Source organism: Heptranchias perlo, unplaced genomic scaffold (genome assembly GCF_035084215.1).
Source record: "Heptranchias perlo isolate sHepPer1 unplaced genomic scaffold, sHepPer1.hap1 HAP1_SCAFFOLD_60, whole genome shotgun sequence".
Taxonomy (NCBI): domain Eukaryota; kingdom Metazoa; phylum Chordata; class Chondrichthyes; order Hexanchiformes; family Hexanchidae; genus Heptranchias; species Heptranchias perlo.
Window position 1 is genome coordinate 3,047,660 of NW_027139623.1, and position 6,920 is coordinate 3,054,579.

At 47.3% G+C, this 6,920-nt stretch overlaps 1 non-coding gene across 1 annotated transcript; it reads left to right on the forward strand.

Moving 5' to 3' along the window:
• Nucleotides 1-1,769: 1,769 nt before the first annotated feature.
• trnaa-ugc (transfer RNA alanine (anticodon UGC)) lies at nt 1,770-1,841 on the forward strand. The gene has a single exon. It is a non-coding gene; the product is annotated as a tRNA-Ala (tRNA).
• Nucleotides 1,842-6,920: the final 5,079 nt, after the last annotated feature.

Below are 6,920 nucleotides of genomic sequence, written 5' to 3' on the forward strand. Positions count from 1 at the left end.
AACAGAGAAAATAGGATCACGAGTCGGCCATTCGGCCCTCCGAGTCTGCTCCGCCATTATATATGATTATGGCTGCTCCTCCACCTCAATGCCATATTCCCGCTCTCTCTCCATACGCTTTGATGCCTTCTGTGTGTCGAAACCTGTCTTTCTTAAATATATTCAGTGACTTGGCCTCCACAGCCTTCTGTGATAGAGAATTCCACAGGTTCACCACCCTCTGAGTGAAGAAATAGATTATTCCCAGTTTCACAGAAGCAGCGGAGAGGCGTTCAGAATACACAGAGGTAGGAACAGTCTGGATGTAAGGCGGTTCTTCTTTTCCCAATTGTAAACAATTTTACAACACCAAGTTATAGTCCAATAAATTTATTTTAAATTAAATACCACAAGCTTTCGGAGGCTTCCTCCTTCGTCAGGTGTGGAAATGGTGTGGAAATGATATTTTCGAATCCTTCGCATTTGAAAATCACAGAACAAAGCCTGATGATTACTGCCCGTTGCCAAGGCAATCACAGTGAGCAGACAGAAAGGTGTCACCTAAAAGGCCACTGAATATACAAACCCCCCCAAAAAAAGAGAGAGAGGGAGAGAAGGAAGACAGTCAATGACCCGTTATATTAAAAACAGATAACATTTGTTCGCTGGTGGGGTTACGTGTAGTGTGACATGAACCCAAGATCCCGGTTGAGGCCGTCCTCATGTGTGCGGAACTTGGCTATCAATTTCTGCTCGACGATTTTGCGTTGTGGTGTGTCTCGAAGGCCGCCTTGGAGTACGCTTACCCGAAGGTCGGTGGATGAATGTCCATGGCTGCTGAAGTGTTCCCCGACAGGGAGAGAACCCTCCTGTTTGGCGATTGTTTCCCAGTGAGTAGTGAGTCTCTGGAATGCATTGCCGGCTGGTGTGGTGAGTGCTGACTCTCTCTTTGCCTTCTGGATGGATCTGGACCAGTTCTTGACTGAGGCAGAGATCGCATCATAAAGAAGGTGAGTGGTTTTACAGTTAACCTACACATGGTCAGTGTGATCCACTGAACTCGATTCGATCGCCTGAGAGATTCGGGGAGGAATTTCCCAGAATTTCCCCTCCTTATTGGCGCTGGATTTGTTTCTAGTTTGTCGCCGCTCCCAGGAGATTACATGTTTCCTGTGGGTGGGGCGGGTGGTGTCGGTAGGAAGTGTCTGGTCACGATGCTCCAGGCATGTGGGGCAGGATTGATGAACCAACTGGTCTTTTCCTGACCATCATGTCCGTCTGTAGCCCCAGATCGTCAAGGTGTTTTCAGTGAAGTGATCTTTAAACACAAAACCACACCTGGGGCAAGTCCTGCATCCGTCTATAGTGAAATTACACTCAATGCTGTCTGTGTCTCACCTTACCCTCCTCTGAAGCTCAGGGACTCGAAATATTCTTGCCGGCCTCTGCCACAATGTGCCTGAGGATTTCTAGTCCCGTCCAACCGTAAGCAAAGTGACTGATAACGGGAGCGTTCGAAAAATGTGCCATGAAATCGGGAGGATGGTGACAGCACATCCAAAGGAGTCTCTCCCCCTCTCCCAGCCTTTCTTCTCAACGCCCCCATTCTCATTACTCTGAGTGCCGAGGCCTGGTTTCTTCCGTTCACCCACAATTATATCAGGTCCGCAAACTTCATGTTTAATTGTCTGGTTGGAGCAGAAAAGGAGATGAATTGAAGCCCCAAAAAAACCTTTTGTGGTCTCATAAAATGAAGGAGATCAGCTCTTCGTTGGAATGTGCTCCTATCTGGGGATGTAGCTCAGTGGTAGAGCGCGTGCTTTGCATGTATGACGTCCTGGGTTCAATCCCCAGCATCTCCAAAGCTATTTTCTCACCAGAATTACCCACAGAAAGGCGAATCTTGGTTTTGGCGTGCCGCGAATTCAAACCTCTGAGGCTCCACAAGCATTAAATTGCCCCTGAGCAGGATTTCATCTCACGGTCTCCTCAGCAACTCAGCTCAAAACAGCCGCCGACTGATCGGAATGTGTGACGGTGCAATGTCCAGCGAGCAGTTCGAAGAACGGCGACCTGAAACAGAAATGATGGTCGGCACAGCCCGAGGAGACTCTCCTCTCTCCCAGACTTTCTTCTCAACGCCCCCATTCTCATTACTCTGAGTGCCGAGGCCTGGTTTCTTCCGTTCACCCACAATTACATCAGGTCCGCAAACTTCATGTTTAATTGTTTGGTTGGAGCAGAAAAAGAGATGAATTGAAGACCAAGAAAAAAACTTATGTGCCTCATAAAATGAAGGAGATCAGCTCTTCGCTGGAATTCGCTTGTATCTGGGGATGTCGCTCAGTGGTAGAGCGCGTGCTTTGCATGTATGAGGTTTTGGGTTCAAATCCCCAGAATCTCCAAAGCTATTTTTTCACCAGAATTACCCACAGAAAGGCGAATCTTGATTTCGGTCCGCCGCGAATTCGAACATCCGAGGCTCCTCAGGCATTAAATTGTCCCTGAGCAGGATTTCATCTCACGGTCTCCTCAGCTGCTCAGCTCACAGCAGCCGCCGACTGATTGGAATGTGTGACGGTGCAATGTCCAGCGAGCAGTTCGAAGAACGGCGACCTGAAACAGAAATGCTGGTCGGCACAGCCCGATGAGACTCTCCCCATCTCTCAGACTTTCTTCGCAACGCTCCCTTTCTCATTTCTCTGAGTGACGAGACCTGGTTTCTTCTGTTCAACTACATCTGTATCAGTTCCGCAAACCTCAGGTGTATTTGTCTCCTATGATTAAAAAAGGAGATACTTTTCAGCCGAGTAAATCCTCGGGTGGACTGAGGAAAGTGAGGCACTCAGTCGTTTCACACTTGGTTAGAGGTCGTGGTTATCTGGTGATGGAGCTCAGTGATAGACCGCACGCTATCCCCAACAAATTTATGTTTTGAATTCCGGTCAGTCGGCGGCTGCGATGAGCTGAGCTGCTGAGGGGACCGTGAGATGAAGTCCTGCTTCGGGACAATTGAATGTTTGTCTCTGAAGTTGGAACTCGCTTCCCTCTGAAATCCCGATTCGTCTTTCTGTGGGACATTCTGGTGAAAAAAATGGTGGAGGTGTTAGATATTGAACCCAGAAATTTATACACGCAAAGCAGGCGCTATACCACTGAGCTACAACCCCGAATCCAATAGACCTCTAACCAAGGGTATAAGGACTGAGTGTTCACTGTCTTAAGACCACCCAATGATTTACTGCGCTTAAAATCATCTCCTCTTGTTCTTCAAGCAGACAACAGCCACGTAGTCAGGTAGCGGACGGTTGGACGAGACTAGAAATTCTCAGGCACATTGTAGTAGAGGCCTGCGAGAATAGTTCGCGTCCTTGAGCTTCAGAGGAGAATAATGCCAGAAGCAAAAACATTGAGACTCGTTTCACTAAAGACAGACGCAGGACATGCGCCAGGTGTGAGTTTGTGTGAAGATCGCTTCATTGAAAAGACCTTGACGAGCTGGGGATGTGGACGAACAAACGGAAATGACGGGCAGTAAACGACCAGCTGGTCCATCAAGCCTGCCCCTCACTCGTGATGGCTGGAGCATCATAACTGACACTTGCTCCCCCTCACCCCGCCCGCAGCCATGGGATATCCTGGGAGAGGCAAAGATCCTGAGAAAAAGCCAGAGCCTTTAAGTGATACAATACACTGGAAAATTCCTCCCCGACCCTCTCAGGTGATCTAAGAAGATCACATGGATTTTACGGATGTGAACTGCAAATCCTCTTACCTTTTATATGTTCCGACCCCGGCTGAAATCTGGTCCAGCTCCCTGGAGAAGGCAGACAGAGAGTCAATACCCACCATATTAGCCAGCAACGCATTCCAGAGGCTTACTACTCACTGGGAAAAGAAGAACCGCCCAACATGCATCCTATTCCTACCTCTGTGTAGTCTGAACTCTTGTCCCAGATCCTCCCCAATCTGTCAACTTGGAATAATCTCTCACTGGGCCCACAATCCAGCCCTGGGTTCGGAACCATTGATACGGTGCGTGCGCTCTTCCACTGAATGCTATCCTGTGCCGAGCATTAGGTTTTTCTCGAGGTAACGAAAGTCTCGCCTGTCCTTGTGTTTAAAGGTGAGGCGAGTCCAAGAGGATCTTTTCACAATTGTATCCAAAATTCGAAACATAAATAGTGAACAACATAGTAGCAGACTTCAGGAGGACGTAGGCAGACTGACAAAATGTGCAGACACATGGCAGTTGCAATTTAATGCGGATAAGTGTGAATTGATGCACTTTTGGAGGAACCACGTGTAGAGGCAGTAGCATCTAAATGGTACTATTTTGAGGGGGTGGAAGAGCAGAGGGACCTGGGCGTGTATATTCACCAATTTTTGAAGGTGACAGGGCAAGTTGATAAATGGTCCTATTTTCAGTGGATCCAAGAGCAGAGGGGCCTGGGTGTGCATATTTACAAATCGTTGTAGGTGACAGGGCCAGTTGATTAGGTGGTTAAGAAAGTGAATGGGACACCTGGCTTTCTAAATAGTGGCATTGAAAACAAACACAAGGAAGTCACGCTGAACTGGTTAGGTCTCAGCTTGAGTGTTGTGTACAATTCTGGACAGTGCACTTTAGGAAAGACGGCAAGGCCTTGGAGAGGATACAGAGGAGCTTGATCAGGATGATGCCAGGGAAGAGGGACTTCAGTTATGTGGAGAGGTTGGAGAATCTGGGTTTGTTCTCCTTGGAGCAGAGAAGCTTAATGGGAGACCTAATAGAGGTATTCAAAATAATGAGGGGTTTGGGCAGCCAAATAGGGAGAATCTGTTTTCGCTGACAACTGGGTTAGTAACGAACGGTCAGAGATTTAAAATAATTGGCAAAAGAACTGGAGGGGAAATGAGGAGAAATGTTTTCCCATCCTCGCTGGTAAAAACAAGCTGCTGGAACTTTTCACTCTCTCTCCTTTCCCTCTCTCTCTTTCCCATGGTTCAAACAAACTGATGCTGCAGCATTTGAAGTTTACGACAGTTTCCCACAGACTTTCAATTCCTAGCTCGGCAGCTGTCTTAACTTTAACCTCGCCGCTTACCTCAGCGCAAGTACATCGTCTCAGTTAGACTTCTAAACAATCTGAAGCAATAATAAAACCTTTTGAACTTGTTCAATCTTCTCAGAATGCAGTCTTGAATAGTCAAGTCTAACAGTTCTGTGTTCCATCCTGTGTTGAACCAAACTCTGCTCCTTTAGCAAGTGAAAGATCCATATTGAAAAGTCCAAAATCCTTCACGAGGTAACCATATATTTAATCCAGTGTTTATTATGAGCCTGAGCTCGTATCAGGCTTCTGTGTGGGGGAACACGTGGGCAACAGTGATGACACTACAAGAAGGTTTCGATTGGCTGTTAGTAGCAAATGCACTGAAAATTTACAACTCATAGAAATAACTACTTGCATTTAAACAGCGCATTTAACCCCCCATAGATAAATAGACCAATCCGATTTACTGAGGTATAATCAGACAAATATGGAACTCCAGCTGAAGAAGGAGATGTTAGGCGCCATGAGAAAATCATGACACAAGAGATGGCTTTCATGGAAGGTCTGAAAGAAGGAAAGGACTTGCCTTTATACAGCGCCTTTCAAGACCCCCAGACGTCCCAAAATGCTTTACAGTCAATGAAATGCACTTTGAAGTGTAGTCATTGTGGTAATGTGGGAAACGGGCCAGCAAATTTGCACACAGCAAGCTCACACAAACTGCAATGAGATAAATGACCAGAAAATCGGTTTCAGTTATATTAGTTGAGGGATAAATATTGCCCAGGTCAATGGGGATAACTCCTCTGTTTATTCTCGAATATTTCCGTGTGATCTTTTATATCTACCTGAGAGGGCAGATAGGCCTTCCGTTCAACGTGTCTTACGTAAGTCGATATGTCCGACAGTGCAGTGCTGCCTCACTACTGCACTGCAGTGTCAGCTTGGATATTGTGTTCAAGTCACTGGAGTGGGACTAAAACTCACAACTTTCGAACGCAGAAGTGAGATCGCTACCACTGAGCCCCGCCTGATACCTGAAAGGGGTAGAGGGAGATGGAGGGGCAGAGGGAGGGCATTCTGGAGCGTGGATAAGGCTGAAGGCACGGCTGTCAAAAGTCGGGCAAATAGACTGTGGATGCACAAGCGCCAGAGGTGGGCGAATGGAGTATTTTGCAGGGCTGGAGGAGGTTACAGAGATAGGGAGGGGTGAGGCCCTTGTGGATTTAAGTGTAAGGAACAATAAAAATAAACTACAGGCTTAGGAGACTGGAAGCCAATGCAGGTCAGTAAGGATTGGGTGATTGGTGAGGGACTCATCAATCAAAAAGAGAGGGTTGGAGATGGAATCAGTGGCAAGGATGTGGAGATTGGGAGGTCAAAGATCTTGACTTCACAATTTTTAACTGGAGTAAATTATGGCTCCTCTAAAACAGAATGGTGCTATGACAACACAAAGACATTGGAAGGGTCAAGAGAGGCGGTGGTTTTGTCAGCGTAAATCTGAAAGCTGGTCCATGTCTGCGGACAATGTCACCAAAGGGCATCATGTGGATGAGGAAGAGGAGGGAGCAAAGGATTGAACCTTTAGAGACATCAGATATAACGGTGATAGGGTGGGAAGAGAAGCTTCTCCTGGCTATGATCAGACAGGTGAGTGGAACCAAGCGAGGGATGTCCCACCAAAAGAGGCCAATGATCGATGAATGAGGAAGTCACGGGTGGGTTTCCTGTAGGTGTGGAGGAGAGGGCGGAGATGGGGAGGGGTGGGCCATGGAGGGATTTAAACCCAAGGCTGAAAATGTTAAACTTTAGGCAATCGGGAAGTGGGATTCAGTGAGGGGAATGGGGCCAAGCAGGACCTGGTGCTGGTTGGAAGGAGGAGGCTGAATGACCGGACAGGCG